General features: G+C 37.2%; 1 pseudogene; it reads right to left on the bottom strand.

Moving 5' to 3' along the window:
* LOC133765364 (sorting nexin-17-like) overlaps positions 1-19,958 on the bottom strand; it is a 71,553-nt pseudogene that overhangs the window by 1,644 nt on the left and 49,951 nt on the right.

Consider the following 19,958-nt stretch of genomic DNA (forward strand, 5'->3'; position numbering starts at 1 on the left):
AATAACTACAATGTTAAGGGAATAAAACATAAAATTCTGAAAGAATACACAGTGTAGGTATATCATCAAGTTAGATAATTTCTTCTTCATCTTTTAAGTGCCACTGCTGAAAATTTCTGCATTGGAAAGCAGGACAATTTTGCTCTCATCAATTGAACAGCAAAAGGAGATACTTAGAAAACATTGCATCAGTTTAGCTTAATGAAAAATAAATGATAGCATAATAGTTGTAGGGACAATGATCCTAATTTGTAAAATCATTCAAATAGTAGCCATCCCTAAGCCTACAGGAGAAAGAGAAATTCTAGCATGAACTGACTGAAGTATATTATGAGAGACATATTATGGCATTGAGATCAAATATGGCTTTAGACCCACTTCACCTCTCTGAGGGCTCACACGATGTGTCACCTAACAGAATGAAGTAACATGAACTGGAGATTTCTGAAGATGAGGATACTTTGATACTGACACAACTCTCATAAGCCTGAGAAGAAACCTCACTGTCAGAGGAGCATAAACCAACTGAAGTGAAAAACCTCTTCCAACTGACCTGGGCTAAATACAAGTGCAACAAAGGAAAGATTCCAAACCATGGGATTTGTCTCTGCACCAAGATGCTCATGGTCAGGCAGTTCTCTGATTGCTGAGTGCGACCTGGCTGTCCCACTGTCTATCTTATAAGATATTGCCAAGCTTTAATATCATATAAGTCACCTTTGGGGAAACTGAGTAACTAGGACCACAAGAGAGCTCTAAACATGACAAAAATGTGGACATCTTCTATAAAATATTTTAATTTTGGATCTAGCCCTGTGGCACAGCAGGTAAGCCCCTGCGGGCATCACCAACATCCAATATAGGAACCAATTTGTGTACCAGCTACTCCACTTTCCATCCAGCTCTCTGCTAATGGCCTGGGAAAAGTAGCAGAATGTGGACCAAGAATTTGCACCCCTGCAACCCACGTGGTAGACCCAAATAAATCTCCTGTTTCCAGCCTGGCCCTGCACTGGCCATTGTGATCATCCAAGGAGTGAACTAGTAGAACAAGTAGATGGAAGATCTCATCCTCGCTGTGTGTCTCTCCCTCTCTCTCTCTCTCTGCAACTCTAACTTAAATAAATAAATAAAATATTTTTAAAAAGCATTTTAATTTATGTATCAATTGTTACAGAATTGTATTTCTTGAATAAATTATGATAAATTGAAAATGTTCATGTAACAACAATAAAATGTTAAAAAAAAGAAAAATAAATTCCCTTTCTTATCACAAAATGGCAACACACTGACAAAAGAGCTTTTAAAAGCATATAGAACCCATTAAAAAGTAATAAAAACTAAGTAAATAAGAATAAATTAAACCAAAGAATTGAAGTATTTCTACAATTGTAAGTACAAAACACTGATGAAATAAATCATCAAGGACACAAAAAAATGGTAACATAAATTATTTGTGATTGATAGAATTAATATTGTCAAAATATCCGTAGAAAGCAATCTACAAATTCAATGAAATAACCATAAGAATGCCAATGACATTTTTTATAGAATTAGAAAAAAAATCCTATAATTCATATGGTACCACAAGACATAAAATAGCCAAGCATTCCTGAGAAAAATAAAACAAAGCTAGAAGCACTACAGTACATGATTTGAAAACAGATTATAAAAATAGCCTTTAACTGACATGAAAATAACATATGGATTAATAGAACAGAGCAGAATACCCAGAAATTAATCCATGTACAAACAACCAACTGTTTTGGAAAAAGGTGCCAAAAATATACACTGGGAAAGATAAAATATTTTCAATAAATGTGGCCAGGCAAAATCTCTATCTCTATCTCTATCTCTATCTCTATCTCTATCTCTATCTCTATCTCTCTCTATCATCTCTACCTCTACCTCTACCTCTACCTCTACCTCTACCTCTAATTATCTACCTCATCTATCTATCTCCAAGTAAAACATTGAAATTGGATCCCTATCTCTCACCACATACAAAAATCAGCTTGATATGGATCAAATACCTAAATGTGTGGCCTGAACCTATGAAATTGCTAGAAGAAAACATAGGAGACACTTCAAGACATTTGTATAGGTGATAATATTTTTGCACAAGACCCCACAAACAAAGGCAACAAAACTAAAATTGAGAAAATGCAATAATGTGAAACTTAGAAGCTTCTGCATAGCAAAGAAAAAAAATCAACAAAGTGAAAAAAATCCAGTTGAAATAAAGAAAATAGTTGCAAGCTAGTTATCCAACCAAAAAAATTAATATCCAGAATATAGCAGGAGCTCAAGAAACTCAGCAACAGCAAAATGACCAAACCAGTTAAGAAATGAGCAAAGAACCTGAATAGAGAGTCCTCAAGTATAGTAATACAAATGGCTAACAAATGTATGAAAAAAAATGCTCATAGCATTAGTCATCAGGGAAATGCACAATAAACCCACCATGAGATATCACTTAACCCTGTTAGAATGGCTTTTATCGAAATGACAAAAAGTGAAAAATGTTGATGAGAATGTGGAGAAAGGAAAACTTTTTATTAAATATCAATTTATGTTTTTGAAAGTCAGAGTTACAAAGAGAGGGGAAAAGGGAGAGGCAGAGGGAGGAGGAGGAAAGTGAGAGAGAGAGAGAGAGAGAGAGAGAGAGAGGTTTTCCAACTAGTGGTTAACTCTCCAGATGGCTGCAATGTCCCGCACTGGGCCAGGATGAGGCCCGGAGTAGGAGCTTTCTCCATTCTCCTAAGTAGATGTAAGAGAGCCAAACACCTGGGCCATCTTCTGTCTCTTTGCCCAGGACTTTTGCAGATAAGTGAATTGGAATTGGAACAGGAGGGACTCAAATCAGCACCCATATGGGATGCAGATATTGCAAGAAGCAGCATAGCCTATTACACCACAGTCTGGCCCTGAAAGGGAAACTCTTTTTTTTTTTTTTTTTTTCGTTTGACAGGCAGAGTTAGACAGTGAGAGACAGAGAAAAATGTGTTCCTTTTGTTGGTTCACCCCACCAAATGGCCGCTAAAGCTGGCGCACTGCGCCAATCCAAAACCAGGAGCCAGGTGCCCCTTCCTGGTCTCCCATGCGATTGCAGGGCCCAAGCACTTGGGCCATCTTCCACTGCCCTCCCGAGCCACAGAAGAGAGCTGGACTGGAAGAGGAGCAACCGGGACAAGAACCCGGCACCCGTATGGGATGCCAACGCTTCAGGCAGAGGATTAACCAAGTGAGCCACGGCGCTGGCCCCCAGGGAAACTCTTACACATCATTGTTGGAAATATAAATTAATACAGCTACTATGAAAAACATGAAGATTCCTTTAAAAGCCAGAAATGAAACTGCTATATTCCATCAATCCCACTACTGGGTCTATATCCAAACACCTCAAAATAATTGTAGCAGAGAGATCTGCTCCACCATGATTATACCAGCACAATTCATAATAGCCAAGATATGGAATCAACCAAGGTGGCCATGATCAGATGAATGAATAAATAAAATGGAGTATAATTACATAATGAGAGATTATTCTGACATGCAAAAAGGAATAAAATACTGTCATTAGCAACAAAATGAGTGAAACTGGAGGACCCTGAATTAACTAAAATAAGCCATGGGAATACCTCAAATTCTCACTTACAAATGGAAGTTAAAAACTCAATCTTGCCCACAACACTGATTCTATAGGCTAAGAGGGGTTGCACAGATAGGGGGTGTTTCCATAATTAATTACCAAATCAGAGTTTACTCAAAGGAATAAGTTCCTTGTGTTACACAACTTAGTGGGGTGATTATATTTCACAATCACCTACTATATATTTTTATGAACAAATAAAAGAAAGGAGCTCCAATCCACATATAATAAAGCAATGTAGAAGACACAGAAACCGAAATAAATCAATAACTAAGACAGGTTGAATCAGTAACGAAGCTCCTCCCAACAAAGTAATGCAGAGAACTGGATGGTTTCACTGCCTTTCAAATTCTCACTTCCATGCAATTGCTGGAAGCCTTTCACATGAACAGTGTTTAGTGAGATAGTATAGGAATTACAATGCTTATACATAGCATACAATGATGAATGAGTCTCCCATTGTATGGAAAAGAAACACTACAAACCATATGGTGATGCAGATTACATCAGAGCTGTGATAAAACGCTGCCACCACCCAAAACAACAAATTGAACAATATCCTCCCCAGTCCTGTGTAGAAGTAGAGCACATCACCTTGAAATTCTGGAAAGGTCAAGAGCTGACATTCTAGTCTCTGTTTTAGAGCAGAACTGGGGACAGAAGCTTTCCATACTGACATTCAGTTAGAGATTAAAGTTTATTTTGTAGAACAGTGTTATGTCTTTGACTTGTTCACATATGCACGTATCAAAATTGTTTAAATATTATCTGTACCTTGGAAATTCAGATGCTCAATAGCTTTGTAGCTATGTATGCGCAGAAATATGTTTAATGTCATTTGTGCTCAGCAGAAAGTGACAGCACTGCTGGATATATGGTCTCGAAAGTTCTCAATTGGATTTCCAAATTTGAAAGCAACTTCATCTGCAGATATTCATTATGAATTGTTAGAACTTTATTGCACAATGTTTTTTTCACTTCACAGCCTGCCTAATATTTGTGTGCTAAGTTACAGAAGGCAGAATAGTTTCAATATTTTTTTTCAAAATAATCAGAAAACATGTCTCTAATATATCTTTAGAAAATGGTTTATAAATACTTATTCAATTCTTATAATTGTTTGCCATACAATTAAGTAAGCAGCAGGGTTGCTATCATGGTGTAAGAGGTTAAGCCGCTGCCTGCAACACAGACAGTCCATATGGTGCCAGTTCCAGTCCCTGCTGCTCCAGGACTGATCCAGCTCCCTGCTAAAGCAGCAGAAGATGGCCCAAGTCTCTGGGCCTGTACACACACATGGGAGACTTGGATGAAACCCCCGGCACCCAGCTTCGGCCTGCCCCAACCCTGGCTGTTGTAGCTGTTTGGGGAGTGAACACTATATGGAAGATCTCTCTCTGTAACTCTGCCTTTCAAATAAAATAAATGGTTTTTAAAATACTTAAGAATCAATAAATATCACATAAAACTTTTTGCTTTTCATTTACAAATTCTTAAATACTGATGTATTCATCAGTTTATGAAATAGTTTATAAAATAAGCATGATTGTATATGGCCAAAACATTCATGGAAAAATTCTTTGTATATCCTTGAAATGCAAACAGATCATGTCTTGCTTAATTCATGACCCTGACTTGTGGGAACTGAACAAGATAGGATATTGGCAAATAAATATTTCCTAAGCTTTTCTGAAATTAAAGGAGCTCTAAAGTTTAAAACTATTCAGTAACTTTTAGGGCTTACTGCCCTGAATGAATATATTCCTCCAAATTCTTCCCTGTCAATGAAGATGGCTTATTGAACTGATGGCAAATGTAGATTTTTGTCTCAAAGTATATGAAACAGGTCTAACCTCTGATGGCAAATATCAATTTTGACTTCAGACTCTCAACAGGAACAAGATGAGATAAGTTATGTAATTTTGATTAATGATGTAAATGGTGTGACATATCCATTTTAACTTTGATATTTGTTCCTATCAGACATAGGGTGTATCTTCTTTAAGAGCAATTTGTTTTCAAGCACTCACATATCATTTACCATTATTTCTGTAAAATATTTTAGACAGCCTCTTGCAGTTTAGAAATTCATCAAATTAGAGTAATATTAAATTGCATTTCAGAATAATATTAAAATGCATTTGTTCTTCAGATTATAAAAGTAAAAACATAGCTGTTATCTCTGGGGGTATTCATTGATTATTTTTAGCATAATGTAAAATTAAGACTATTTAGTGCCTATTTTTTTAATATATGTCTTACATGGTACTTATCAAGTCAATTCATAATTATATTCTCCTTCTTGAACATTTTAGAGTTAGATTTGGCATAAGTATTTTTCCTGTGGGTTAGAATCATAAAACTCAATAGCTTTATCTGATTCATACTATGCTATATTTCCTCCAACACACATCATTAGTTGTACTTCAAACCAATCTGGATGGAAGAAAGTAAGAACAATAAACATGATGATAATTAGGGAGAGTTTGTTAAGTGTGCTCTAATGAGGTCCTATTGTGGGATGTCTCTGATGAAGGAGCAGAAATCAGGACCAGCATACTGTGGAAGAAAGGATAAACAGAGCACATGGTTAGCAAGACGATAGAGAGAACTTGGAATTGTTTGGTCTAGGAAGACATCTGAAATACAATTTGCTACATACAGAAAATGTAATTAAACCATAATTGCGCTCAAGCACAATGAATGTGGGATAAACAGCTTGTGAATCAATAAACCATGAGGCGGCAGGCTGATGTGCTTATTGATTTATGATTCATTGAGCTCTAAGTTTACTCCATTTCTAATTCATTTGGAACTACCCTATTATACTACACTGGGGTGCTGGGTGGAGTGACAGCATCATTTTATATGGAAAAAAGATTGTCTGATTTAATAGCACTTTTAAGTTTATGTGCATATGCTCATGAGTTTTTTTTTTCCTACATACTTACCAAATCTACAGGCTATCATGTATCATTCAAATAAAATTCATAAATTAAGAGTGTCATCAATTAAGAAAGTTTAGGACAGTATAGACTTCTACAAGTGAAAATCCTAGCATTTCATTACTTTTAGACATGAATATAATCTTGGAATGCATATCCAATTATGAGTTCTAACAAAAAGCATTCTACATTTTAACCTAGGCAAGCTGCATATTTTAAATAACCCAGACTTTCTTACTTTGCTAGAACATATCTTTATTAACTTCTACATGAAATTTTTTGTCTGTTATAAATTTACTTTTATTTTTTTTAAACTTTAATTGAGTTATACAAATTTCATGTATTTCATACATGCAGATTTAGGAACATAGTTATACTTCCCATCCTACCCTCCCACCCATCCAAACCCCAACATCTGCTCCCTCTCCTGTACCCACTCTTAATTTTTACAAAGATGTATTTTTAGTTTACTTAATGATTATATAGTTAACCCTACACTAAGTATGAAGGAAATCACAACAACAAAAACAAAAACCCTGTTCCTCAATGAAAGCGATAAGGACTCTAAGAGTTATCTGTACCCCCATGTTCATTGCAGCACCAGTCACAATAGCTAAGATATGGAATCAATCCAGAAGTCCATCAGCTATGGACTGGATAAAGAAATTATGGTATATAAACACTATGGAGTACTACTCAGCTGTAAAAAAAAAAGAAAGAAACAAAGGAGAAAAGAGAAAAAGAAAAATGAGAGGAGAGGAGAGGAAAGGTAAGGAGAGGAGAGAAGAAGAGAGGAATGAAAGAAAAAAGAAAAAAAAAAAGAAATTCTGGCCTACAACAAGACGGACTCAACTTGAAACCGTTATACTTGGTGACACAAGCCAGTGCCGAAAGTCAGATACCATACGTTTTCCCTGATTCGAGGTAACTAATAGAGTATCCGCAATATTAAAGTATTGGAGTGAGATGGAAATTTTGAGATTACATGGAACTTTTTTTGTGTGTATTCACATTACTAATTTTAAGTATATTTACAGATGAATCCTAGTTTTTTATCCCCTTTTTTCTGATTTTTAAGTAGCCCCAAAACAAATAGCTGGTTTTCCCTTCCGGTAACATAAGCAATCAGCAGTTCTAACATATGAATTAGAGTTTGCAATTGCTTCCATCTGCAGCTGTACTCAGTATGTGAAAAATGTAACCACTGAATTCTCTCACATGTGACCATTAAAAGTAAAACTATTGTTTTCTTTAATCACATAAAGCTATGAAATCTATTGAGTTCATCAAGAATTATACATTTGATGGCTGAACTTGTACCTGCTAAATAATTAATTATTTAACATATTAGTTACTAATTCTGCAATAAAACAGTTACTATTTCTTCAGTAAGCTAAGAAAAAATAAAGCACAAATGTTTACTACTCACAGTATTTATAAACTGATTATCTTTCTACATAATTTTCAACTTCTATCTTTCATCATGTTATTTCTTACAGAATTTTAATAAAGCATTGCTATTGAAAAAGCAATGGCTAAGGTAATAAGGAAAATATGACATACCTCCAATTAGAAAAGATAAATTTGCCTATTCATATATTTATCAAGTAGTGAATTTATTCATTGAATGTTTCTGTATTGATACGAGAGTATTCTAACTTCTACATTTGACATATTTAAAACCTGAACTTAAGAGTTGGATGTGTTGTGCAGTGGTTAAGACACCACTTGGGGTACCCACAACCCACATTAGAATGTTGGAGTCCCAGTTCTAGGACTGATTCCAGCTTCTGGCTGACTGCAGGGTAGCCATCTGCCTGCTGCTATGGATATTCGTGGTATAAACCAGCAAATGGCATCTCTCTCTCTGTTTCTCTCTCTCTCTGTTTCTCTCCCTCTCTCTCCCTCTCTCTCCCTCTGTGTGTGTGTGTGTTAGCTTAAGTTATTTTCTTTGCTGTACTATTCCAATATTTTGTCATCAATGTTAATCTCATCTCATTAAACATTAAAATGTTTTGTCCAGGCTGGCGCCGCGGCTCACTAGGCTAATCCTCCACCTTGTGGCGCCGGCACACTGGGTTCTAGTCCCAGTCGGGGCACCGATCCTGTCCCGGTTGCCCCTCTTCCGGGCCAGCTCTCTGCTGTGGCCAGGGAGTGCAGTGGGCCCTGCACCCCATGGGAGACCAGGATAAGCACCTGGCTCCTGCCATCGGATGAGCGCGGTGCGCCGGCCGCAGCGCGCCTACCGCGGCGGCCATTGGAGGGTGAACCAACGGCAAAAAGAAGACCTTTCTCTCTGTCTCTCTCTCACTGTCCACTCTGCCTGTCAAAAAAAAAAATTTAAAAAAAAATGTTTTGTCCAGTGGCTTGGGTTTCCCACTAGTAAGAGCATAATATCCAATAAAATGATATTCTAGGATGAATCTAGGTCCCAGATTAAACACTTACCAATTATCTCTATGCAACACTTTTGTCTTTTCTAAAACATCTCCTTTTTTTTTTTTATTTTTGACAGGCAGAGTGGACAGTGAGAGAGAGAGAGACAGAGAGAAAGGTCTTCCTTTTGCCGTTGGTTCACCCTCTAATGGCCGCCGCGGTAGCGCGCTGCGGCCGGCGCACCGCGCTGATCCGATGGCAGGAGCCAGGTGCTTCTCCTGGTCTCCCATGGGGTGCAGGGCCCAAGCACTTGGGCCATCCTCCACTGCACTCCCTGGCCACAGCAGAGAGCTGGCCTGGAAGAGGGGCAACCGGGACAGGATCGGTGCCCCGACCGGGACTAGAACCCGGTGTGCCGGCGCCGCAAGGCGGAGGATTAGCCTAGTGAGCCGCGGCGCCGGCAAAACATCTCCTTAATACAGTGCTAGCCCCAAGGAGTAAACAATTGTGCATAATTAATACAGCGAAATCCCCCGAAAAAAAAAAAAAAAAACACATTCTGAATCCTCATTCTCCCATTGTGAAGATTTCCTACCAGGAGAATAATTTTTAGTTCCACAGCAAAAAGAGTGTGCTATCCAATCACAAAGCTGGACAGGCACCTCATTAGAGTAGAAGACCTGTTCGCTAGACTTGTTTCATTATACACAATTCTCTGTATAATACTAAGGAATGAAATGTTGGGCTTTGTTGTTTGGCATTTTTGAAATTGATTTTTGTGCCACTAGCATGTGTTTACACAATATAAAACAAAATACATTATATTTTGGCAAGAAATAAATAGTTGATTTATGAGCATATATGGCATAGAGATTTTTATGAAGAAATTAGTTTCCCAAAATGAACTGTTACTTGAAAGATGATTTGCATATGTAATCAAAGTGGCAACTAAGGTCAGCCCATCTCTGTCGAGATAGATACGCTTGGCTAAGACATAAAATCAATTTCTTGCATCAAACTATGGCGCATTGAAGTAATTCTCATGTGGCTTATATTTAGAAGGTTCTCTCTCTTTCTGAGCCACAAATTCTACTGTATTAGTTCTTTTCATAGATTCTCTCCCTTTTCTCAGCACCTTGTACCTAACCCACAATGCACATAACTGAATGCAAAAATCAGCTATTTTCCAAGCTCTGTTATAGCCTTAAACCGATGTTCATGGGTGTGCATTCAGACAGCTTTAATTTGTAGCTAAACCTATTGTAGATTTAGATAAACAAAGTTAGGATTACAACATAATAGATCAAGTTACATAAATGGAAATGGTAAATCCCTGTTTCTGAAACATTACAAAATAAAACTTGAATGGTATTCAAGATATCCACCTTCCTTTTCTGGTAAATTGAATACTTTTTCCTCTCCAATTTTATGCTTAAGAGTAACCTCTACCTGTCCTCTCTAAAATTCAACTCATTTTGTCATTCAGGGCGATTTGTATGTGTTAATGTATCATCATGTACTTCACATTCATGAGACCGAAAAGTTCTAAAAAGCCATTGGATATTTGAATCGTGAGTTCTGTTGGATATAGTCAAGTTTCTCCCTGCAGCTGGATAGGCTGAATTCCTGACAATCTAAATGCTATGAAGTATTTGCAGTCCAATGCTGATCTCAGTTGAAATTCACATCTATGTGATGGATAGTAAATGATACTTAATCATCGTGCCATTGCCTAATAAAGAATGCTCTTCTAAGGTCTCCAGCCATTCTTCATCTTCTTTCATGAATTTCCATTCACATCATTTGCAGAGGTCACATTAAGTCAGCTTTGTAAGAGTCTGTGTATTTTTCAAAATTCAAGGAAAATGGGCTGTGTTGATACTTGAGTTAGCAATATAGTCTACGAGTAGAGAAGTTAGCTTAAGCAACCCCCTCAGAAACTTTTGGTGGAAACACACAGACTTCACCAAGAATACTGTTTAAGTTTCAATGATATATCTTTTTTAATCTATCAGATTCTTTTAATTCATTTTATGTAGATTCCCCATGTCAGTTATGAATAAATTCAATTGGTGAGAATGGGTGAATATTCCCAAATGAAATCCCTTATGAAAAGCACAATAATTCATTCAGAACTCTGAACATTTGCTTTATATTACATTAAATATCCTCTTGGGAAGAAGTGAGGATCTATGAAAAGATAGGATTTTTTTTTAAGTTTCCTCTAGTTAGCCTTGATAATTTATAACTACAAAATTCTAAGAGTTAGAAGAAGGCAGAGCTACCACGAGTGTCCCCACCCCTGGCCTGTCATTGTGAGAGAAGGAAGTTGATTTACACAGCATGATTCTAGAGATGGAGGAGAAAAAGAAGGGTCCCCAAGTGAGCACTTGTCAAGTGCCCACATGGAGGGCCAAGATGGGACACTTCCTACCTGCTTAGGCTTCTGAAAAGGAGAGAATTACTCCAGTAAGATAGCAACAATTCATCTTGCCTCTTGGTGTAATTAGACTCCTGAATCAATCCATTCCTTCCCTCTTTCTCAAAGGCAAAATGTCTTCATGTTTCTGATTTAGCCTTCTACAGATATGGAGAGTGACACTTCCAGAGGAACCCTTTATCCTACTACTACCTGAAATTTAACTTTTTCGCCATATGCCATCTAAGAAAAAATACGGTCTGATCTCAATATACAACCCTGACTCCCCGGAGGAATTACTTAGGCATCAAATTTGGCTATACTATTCTATGAGGAATGTTGCTGTTCTCATGAAACAACCTTGAAGTGTACTACATTTATCTTAAGGAATCAATGTCAAAATTAATTAATCAATAAGTGTGCTTGATACAACTTAGAACCTTCAAAGTTTAGAAATATTTTATTTTAGGAGATTAATTAATCAATTAAATTCATAAATATTTATTTAGCAATTATTCTATTCCAAGAAAATAGCTAAATGCTAGTGATACGGCAGTGAATAACATGTGAACTTTCCATTAGTTTATTTTGGTCTATTTAATGTAATGGTACAAAAAGAAATTAATTTTGGAAAGCAAATGTGTAGTATTCCACTAAATACTAGGCTTCCCCAGGAAGAGAAACTCACATTAAACAAATTTCATGTATTATCTTCACTACCATAAAAATTGGAACACATCTTGCATACACAATAAATTCATGGGATTGCAATATCTGAAGAAAGAATTTAATCTTATATCCATGAAGATCTAGATTCAACAATTGCATCGTATTTCAGAGGAGTGTGGAATTTTGACATATTACATGGTGTGGTTTTAGAATATTTAATACCTTTTTAAGTCACATTGTATTTGAGTTATGAGAATTACTATGTCATAAGTATGTGGCACTCATGGCCGACGCTGCAGCACACTAGGCTAATCCTCTGCCTGCGGCACCAGTACTCCGGCTTCAAGTCCTTGTTGGGGAGCCGGTTCTGTCCTGGTTGCTCCTCTTCCAGTCCAGCTCTCTGCTGTGGCCCGGGAAGGCAGTGAAGGATGGCCCAAGTGCTTGGGCGCCTGCACCCCATGGGAGACCAGGAGAAAGCACCTGGCTCCTGGCTTCGGATTGGCGCAGCTCTGGCTGCAGCAGCCATTTGGGGGGTGAACCAATGGAAGGAAGACCTTTCTCTCTGTCTCTCTCTCTCATTATCTAACTCTGCCTGTCAAAAAAAAAAAAAAAGAAAAAAGAAAAAAGAAAAAAAAAAGGTATGTGGCACTTATAAAACATTTTTCTTTCAGGGAGTTTAACCATAATGGCAGATTCCTAGATAGAGAAAAACAACCACAAATTCTAGATGAGTGATGCAATGAAGTAATCATCTTAAGAAACCAAGTTAATTATATTTCACATGGTTTCTGTTCAGAGTAGAAAGGTTGATCACTGAATTTAACACTCCCTTTCCCATATGTTTCCCTTAAAGAAGACTCTATCAAATAATTTCTTTTTTTTTTTTTTTTTGTAATCAGGGGTAGGTGGAAAGAGTAAAGGTAAGAATAGTGGTAATCAGTGGACAATTATAACTATTCAATAATATGGAGTTATTATCTCATAGTTATAAATGTGTCAATTTTGAGCTATTAGCTGGCTGTCTACTATTTGGCAAATTTTCTCTGAAATATTAATTCATTTTCTAATTTTGACATGCTTTCATAATTTTATTGTAGTATGTCATTGTTTTATATTTATTGGGCTTCCTTTGTTCTAGGATTGATTTATCATTATTTCCTCTAAAAATGGAATAGTGGGGGAGGCATTTGGTACAGCAGTGCTCAGGGTATCCCTTATTGGATTGTCTGAGTTAGAATCCCCTCTCATCTTCCAACCTAGCTTTTTGCTAGTGTACACTCTGGAAAGTAACAGGTGAAGCCTCATGTTACGTGGATTCCCTGCCAACCATGTTGGACAGGTAGACACACTTCCTGGCTCCTGGCTCCAGCCTGGCCCATCACTGGCTGTTGCAAGCATTTAGGGAAAGATCCAGTAAATGGAAGCTTAATTCCTCTCTTTTTCTCACTGTCTCTGCCTTACAAATAAATAAAAATAACAGGTAAAAATAAAAAGTAAGAACACAATGAGTGTTCTTTCTCTTTAATATTTGATAATCATATTATTTCATGGCTTCCTAATAAACTTTGCTAGTTAGAACTTGTAATTTTACGTTATTCCTTAGGATTAATTTAATAACATCATTGCTTTTTCGGACATTCAATATTTTCCTGTGACTTAGCATCACAGTCAAATTTTCAACTGAATGCAAAATGAAAAAAAAAAAACTTACATAACACATTAGTTCTGAGGCCTTCATTTTGTTAACAACAATTGGTGCCATGTTCAAAACACACACCTAATATCTACCATGGTGTTGTAATTCATTGTAGCTGAGCCGCAAAAACAAATGAGGTGATGAATTTATGCTTTGGCTGAATTTCAGAGACTGGATATCTGTCACCACCAAACCTAACACAATACAGACAATAGAATTTCTTTTTCTTGAGCAAACAATGCTTTGACATTCTGTAATGGAAATTGACTTTTGCTATAGTCTAATGAGTAGAAACTAACAAGCAGAATTTCAAACACTGATGTCAACTGAGAGGTTTTATTTCTGTCGGATTTTCCTTCTTAAACCCAACAGATCAGATGAGTCTTTATTTCTGGTGCTGAGGGGAACTAATGGTGACAGTGTTAATAATTGACTCTGCATAAGGAGAGAGAGAATACTTTTGTCTTTAGGAGGATTCACAGCATGAGTCAAAACTCAAAACAAACAAGTAGCTTCTTTTATAGAATGTTCTTATGCAATAGAAAATACAAAAATTTAAAAGCTTAACTATTGGTTAAACTTAATTTTGACTAAAAATTTTTAGAAAGTAAGTTAAAATCTATCTTGTTTCTCGCATTTTTTCCTTTTGATATTTTCTACAATATATTCATTAGATGTTACCTTGCTTCATTTTTGCATGGGGCATAGTGATTATCATTGAGTTATAATCACTGAATAGTGAATTATTAATCTGCATTTCTAAAGTAGTATAATTACATAAATTCTAGTAATGTTCTGTGGCTTGATTGACTTAATTCAATACCTACACCTAAGTGTTTCCTCATTATCATGATGAACATCTGATTGTTTTTCTTCCTCTTGGAATGGAATTTGCTTAAAATATCCCTTTACGGTGAGTCATTTTTAAGAATATCCCAACTCTTATACCTATCAATCCCATGGTCCAGAAGACCATTGTATCAAGGCAAGGTACCTTTGTCCTGGGCTCCTCCCACCTTCAAGGCCTTTGCTCTTCAGATGTCTTAGCTTCTTGCTTCCTGAGATGTAAGCCCATGTAATCACAAAGTCCTCCAAATCTTTTCATTTTCACTGCAAGGCCCTTCTTTTAGTAGCACTAGAAACTTTTAATGTGAATTAAACACATTTCATGTACTTGTTTCCAAGATTAGCCTCTTCAACTACTTCATTTTTAGCTTATCTTGCTTCTCCCCTTGGCTCGTTCTGGATAAATGTCCATACGGGTCGTCTCTTGGCAGATAACAGCTTATGTTTGCTATCTGTCAGACCCTGAGGAAAGTGGGCTACAGAAACTTCTCCTTACCCAGATTTAACGTTTTCTTGCCCTTGACCATCTTTAAAAAGAGAGAGGTCTTTCATCCAATGGTTCACTCCCCTATTGGCCGCAATGGCTAGAGCTGTGCCGATCTGAAGCCAGGAGCCAGGTGTTTCTTCTGGGTCTACCACGTGGGTGCAGGGGCCCAAACTTGGGCCATCCTCCACTGCTCTCCTGGGCCACAGCAGAGAGCTGGACTGGAAGAGGAGCAACTGTGACTAGAACCGGCGTCTATATGATATGCCGGTGCTGCAGGCAGAGGATTAACCAAGTGAGCCATGGCGCCGGTCCCAATAAATTCTTGAAACATTGTAAAAATCCACAAAACCCTCATCCTTCTTCTTCAAAAAGCATCCCCAGTCCTTCAGTTTTGTGAATTTAACACACTGCTACTCAGTTGCTTCCCTCTCCCTTAGTCACCACCTCCTTACACCCTCTTTGCTTACACCTAAAATTTCGAGAGACATAACTTTCCTTATGTTTAGAGATTTTGTTTGCTCATTGTCATGCTTTCACACAAGTTTGTATCCTGAAGCTTTTGATTGCTGAGTTTCCCAAAATACTGTCTGTAGACCCTGTTTCCTTCCTGGGAGTTCTCTCCTTTGACAATCTCAACCCTAAAGTCAATGCAATTACATGTGACTCAGAAAATATATTCCTAGTACATGCACCTCTGCAGGTAATACTTATTTCTGCATAGTTCCTGGCAAATATAGTTCATACTTATTAGACATTAACTGCTGTTATTGTTGCAGATGCTACTGTGGTTACATCTAAACCACCAAAGTCGTTCCCCAACTCCAAATGTGTGTTTTCTGATCTGTGCTGACCACATCTACCACGTTCTTCTGTGAACAGAGTTAACACAAGCCGTCCTGTATACAATGTTGCCAGCTGTGTTTTCAGCATTTTACAACTTCCTGCTATTTCTTGTTTGACCTTCCACTCTCCCCCCTTTTCCTTTTGATTACTGAAACACTCATTGCACAAAATCAAAAGCATGCCATTGGAGGAATGCACTGCAATTTTCAAGTGTACTTGGGAAATACTTTTCTAAAAAATTCAGAAAGCAATAGGAAATGATGGGTCATTGCCATGTGGGAAGATGGTGGTAGCTGATGAATCCTGAGAAGTGTTTGTGTTCCTGCCTTCATAACACAGAAGGGTACTCATTCCTGGAATATGACTCTTGTTCCCAGAGGGGAAGGTTTTCAAACTGAATACCATATGGGCACTATTTATAGAAATGTTCTAATGGACATTTAGGTGGTAGTTTTATGGCATTGAAATGCTTTGTGAATATAGCTTTAAAAGTTTTTACTGGCCGGCGCCGCAGCTCTATAGGCTATTCCTCCGCCTGCGGCGCTGGCACACCGGGTTCTAGTCCCAGTCAGGGCACCGGATTCTGTCCCTGTTGCCCCTCTTCCAGGCCAGCTCTCTGCTGTGGCCCGGGAGTGCAGTGAAGGACGGCCTAAATCCTTGGGCCCTGCACCCCATGGGAGACCAGGAGAGCACCTGGCTCCTGGCTTCCAATCAGTGCGGTGCGCCGCCCGAAGCGCGCCGGTCGCAGAGGCCATTGGAGGGTGAACCAACGTTAAAGGAAGACCCTTCTCTCTGTCTCTCTCTCTCTCTCTCTCACTGTCCACTCTGCCTGTCAAAAAAAAAAAAAGAGTTTTTACTGTCATCATGTAAGAAATTAGTTGGTGTGACTTAAAAGGTAATCAAAATAAATGCAATCATCATTATATAGAAACACATGGATATATTACATAATTAAAATTAGCTCATCAAATATTTTGAGGTATAATTTGCATACTCAGAACTGAATCCGTCAGGAGGAGTTAATTGACAGACTTAGGTCTTTCTGTGTAGTAGAATTTACATCTGTCAATTACAGTATAGAGTGATGCATTACACAAGTGAAAGGGGAATGGTTTAAAACTTCATAAATATGTATGTGAGTTTACATAATCAAAAGAATATTTCCTGAGACAGAATGCAGAGTTGTACCTAATAGATAGGGTAAAATATTTAAATGAACTATTATCTTTATAGTTAATGCCACTGTAAGCAACAGAATACTACTGATGCTGAAACTTTCAATTATCAAAACAGAAGCAAACCGATGTAGGGTTTTTTCCTCTAGGTTCTCGAAAGGAAAAAAAAAAAAAACTTAGGTTGATTAATCACTTTGAAAATATTTTTAAGATGAAAATTCAAAACCTCACATAGGGGCTGATGTAGTGGGACAGTGAGTTAAGACAGAGACTTCCACACCAGCATCCCAATCTGAGCACTGGTTCAAGCCCTTGCTTCTGCTTCCACTCTCTAACTCCCCACTGTGTGTAGGCAGACAGCAGAATAGGGTCCAAGTGTATGGGCCCCTGCCATCCCTGTGGGAGACCAAGATGAGGTTCCTAGATCCCAGTATCACTGCTGCCATCTGAGAGCGAACCAGTAGATGAAAGGTATCTTCTCTTGCTCCCTCTATCTCTTTCCCTCTTTTTCTGCTACTCTTTCAAATAAATAAAATATATCTTAAAATTAACTGCAATTGAAGATACTCTGAGTTCATCTACAATCTCCCCTGTCCCAGTTTTGGAATGAATTATTCCCCCAAGAAGTCCTTGGTCTACTTATGTGCTCATTTTATAGATAAAGTTATGGAATGGTAATAGCTCATCTAGGGAGACAATATCTATTGGCTCACTAAATATTATATGATCTTTTAATCTCATTTGTACCCAAAAAAGGTCATCTTTAAATTTTTCATAATAAACTTGCGTTTTGAAAGATGGAAAAATGAAAACATCTAATTATATTAATTTTATACATATATTAATGGCATTCACAGGAGTTGTTTATTCAAAAAAAGGGCATGATCAAAGTGCTAATGGAAGACAGTAATATAATTCTGTGTATAATAAGAGTATGGTATAATGAATACACAGTGCCATCAAACAAGAGCCATGCTCTCTGCATTTTATATGTTAATTTTTTTCTGTGTTCTCATTGATATACTTTTAGATCATACATATCCAATCAATATGTGTGTTTGGATAGAATGAATTTGGGGAGCCTTACTGAGATAATAGCTTTAAATAACTGACATAAATTTTTTAAGGACACTCTAGATGCCTCCCCACAGTGGTTGTTCCAATATTATGATTGTTAAGTGCTAAAACTACTGACTCCAAATTGATTGCAGAAATGTGAAAGAATTGTAATTGAATTTATGTAAAATTGGTTGAAATTTTAACATCTGTAGCAAGAGAAAGAATTAAGTAAGTTAAATATATAATTCCTACAAATACTTCTATACTGTCCACATATACAAATGTGAAAGAAAGTAAAAAGAGTGAATTTGGCCATAGACTTATCACACAGTCATATTTAATACAACTGAGTACTCACTGTGATAATATATGGATCTATAATTGAAAATTTTGATTCAAAATATTTTTTAAAGATTTATTTATTTTGAAAGTCAGTGTTACACAGAGAGAAGGAGAGACAGAGAGAGAGAAAAAGAGGTCTTTCATCCACTGGTTCACTCCACAGTTGACCGCACCGATCCCAAACCAAGAGCCGGGAGCCTCTTCCAAGTCTCCCATGCAGGTGCAGGAACCCAAGGACTTGGGCCATGCTCCATTTCTTTCCCAGGACACAGCAGAGAGCTGGATCAGAAGTGGAGCAGTAGGAACTCAAACCAGTGCCCATATGGGATGCTGGCAGTACAGGTGGCAGCTTTACCTGCTATGCCAAAGTGCTGGCCCCCAAAATATTTTTCAAAAAAGTTAAAGTAATTTTAAGTTGGATCAGAAGTTATATTTGAAAGGAAAAATATCAAATTTCAGAAGTTCTCGTTTTATAGAAAACTATTATTATTTTTCTAAATAAAATGTAAAATAAACATTCAATTGGTATTTAGTGGCATTTATACATTTATTATAACATATAAATTATGATTAATAATGTTTTAAGCTATGCAATTAACCACCAATTATGGTTATTTTGGAAATTTTATTCCATCCTTTAAAATTTGAAATGCTAAAGTTGCAATGGCATTTGTTCTCAGTGAAATGAACTAGCTGAATGGACAAACTTGTCTTTACAGGTAAAATGGACCACATTGATCTGTACTTGTGTTCCTTATAGAAGTATTATGTAGATAGGCGATGTGCTACATGGCTATGAGTATAAAAAGCAGTGTAAGTTTTATTGAAGAACTATGTGATAAAATGCAATTTTGCAGCATTAACCGAAGTAGATCCAATTTTTTTCTGATTTATTTTCTCTTTTGTTTTCCTCTATATTTACCCTGACAGTCTTCTATCATTCCAACTGTAACTTGGACTGCATTCCCCAAAAAAAGTTAAGGCCATAACTCACTGCAAAGCCAAAAAGCAAATTGTCTTGTGGCCGTCCTGCTTACAAAATCAAGGGCCTCCTATCAATAGTTTGACGTGTTAACCAGCTTCCTCTCTTGTCTTATTGATTTTGTCCTTCTCTTCTAGGAGTAGAAAAGGAGTAAATTCAGAAAGAAATGTGAAGACTGCAGTTCCAAGATGGGCCTCAGAACAAGCCCAGTACCACACTCCTCTCAGACTGAAACTGTGGTTGGTGACAGGGAAACCCCTAAAAGTTCAAGCACTGACAAAGGAACAACCTTGAGGTTAAAAATGAATCTTGACTTACTGTGGTGTTATAACCCATTAAACCCAAATAAATGGAAAATATCCTGGTGAAAATGCATTAAATGCACTTAACCCACCAACACCATTGCTTAGCAGCATGGTACAGTGCAGAGTGATTTTTTTTTTAAATCACAAAGTGAAGGATTCATG

Source organism: Lepus europaeus, chromosome 8 (assembly GCF_033115175.1).
Source record: "Lepus europaeus isolate LE1 chromosome 8, mLepTim1.pri, whole genome shotgun sequence".
In the NCBI taxonomy this organism is placed as follows: Eukaryota; Metazoa; Chordata; class Mammalia; order Lagomorpha; family Leporidae; genus Lepus; species Lepus europaeus.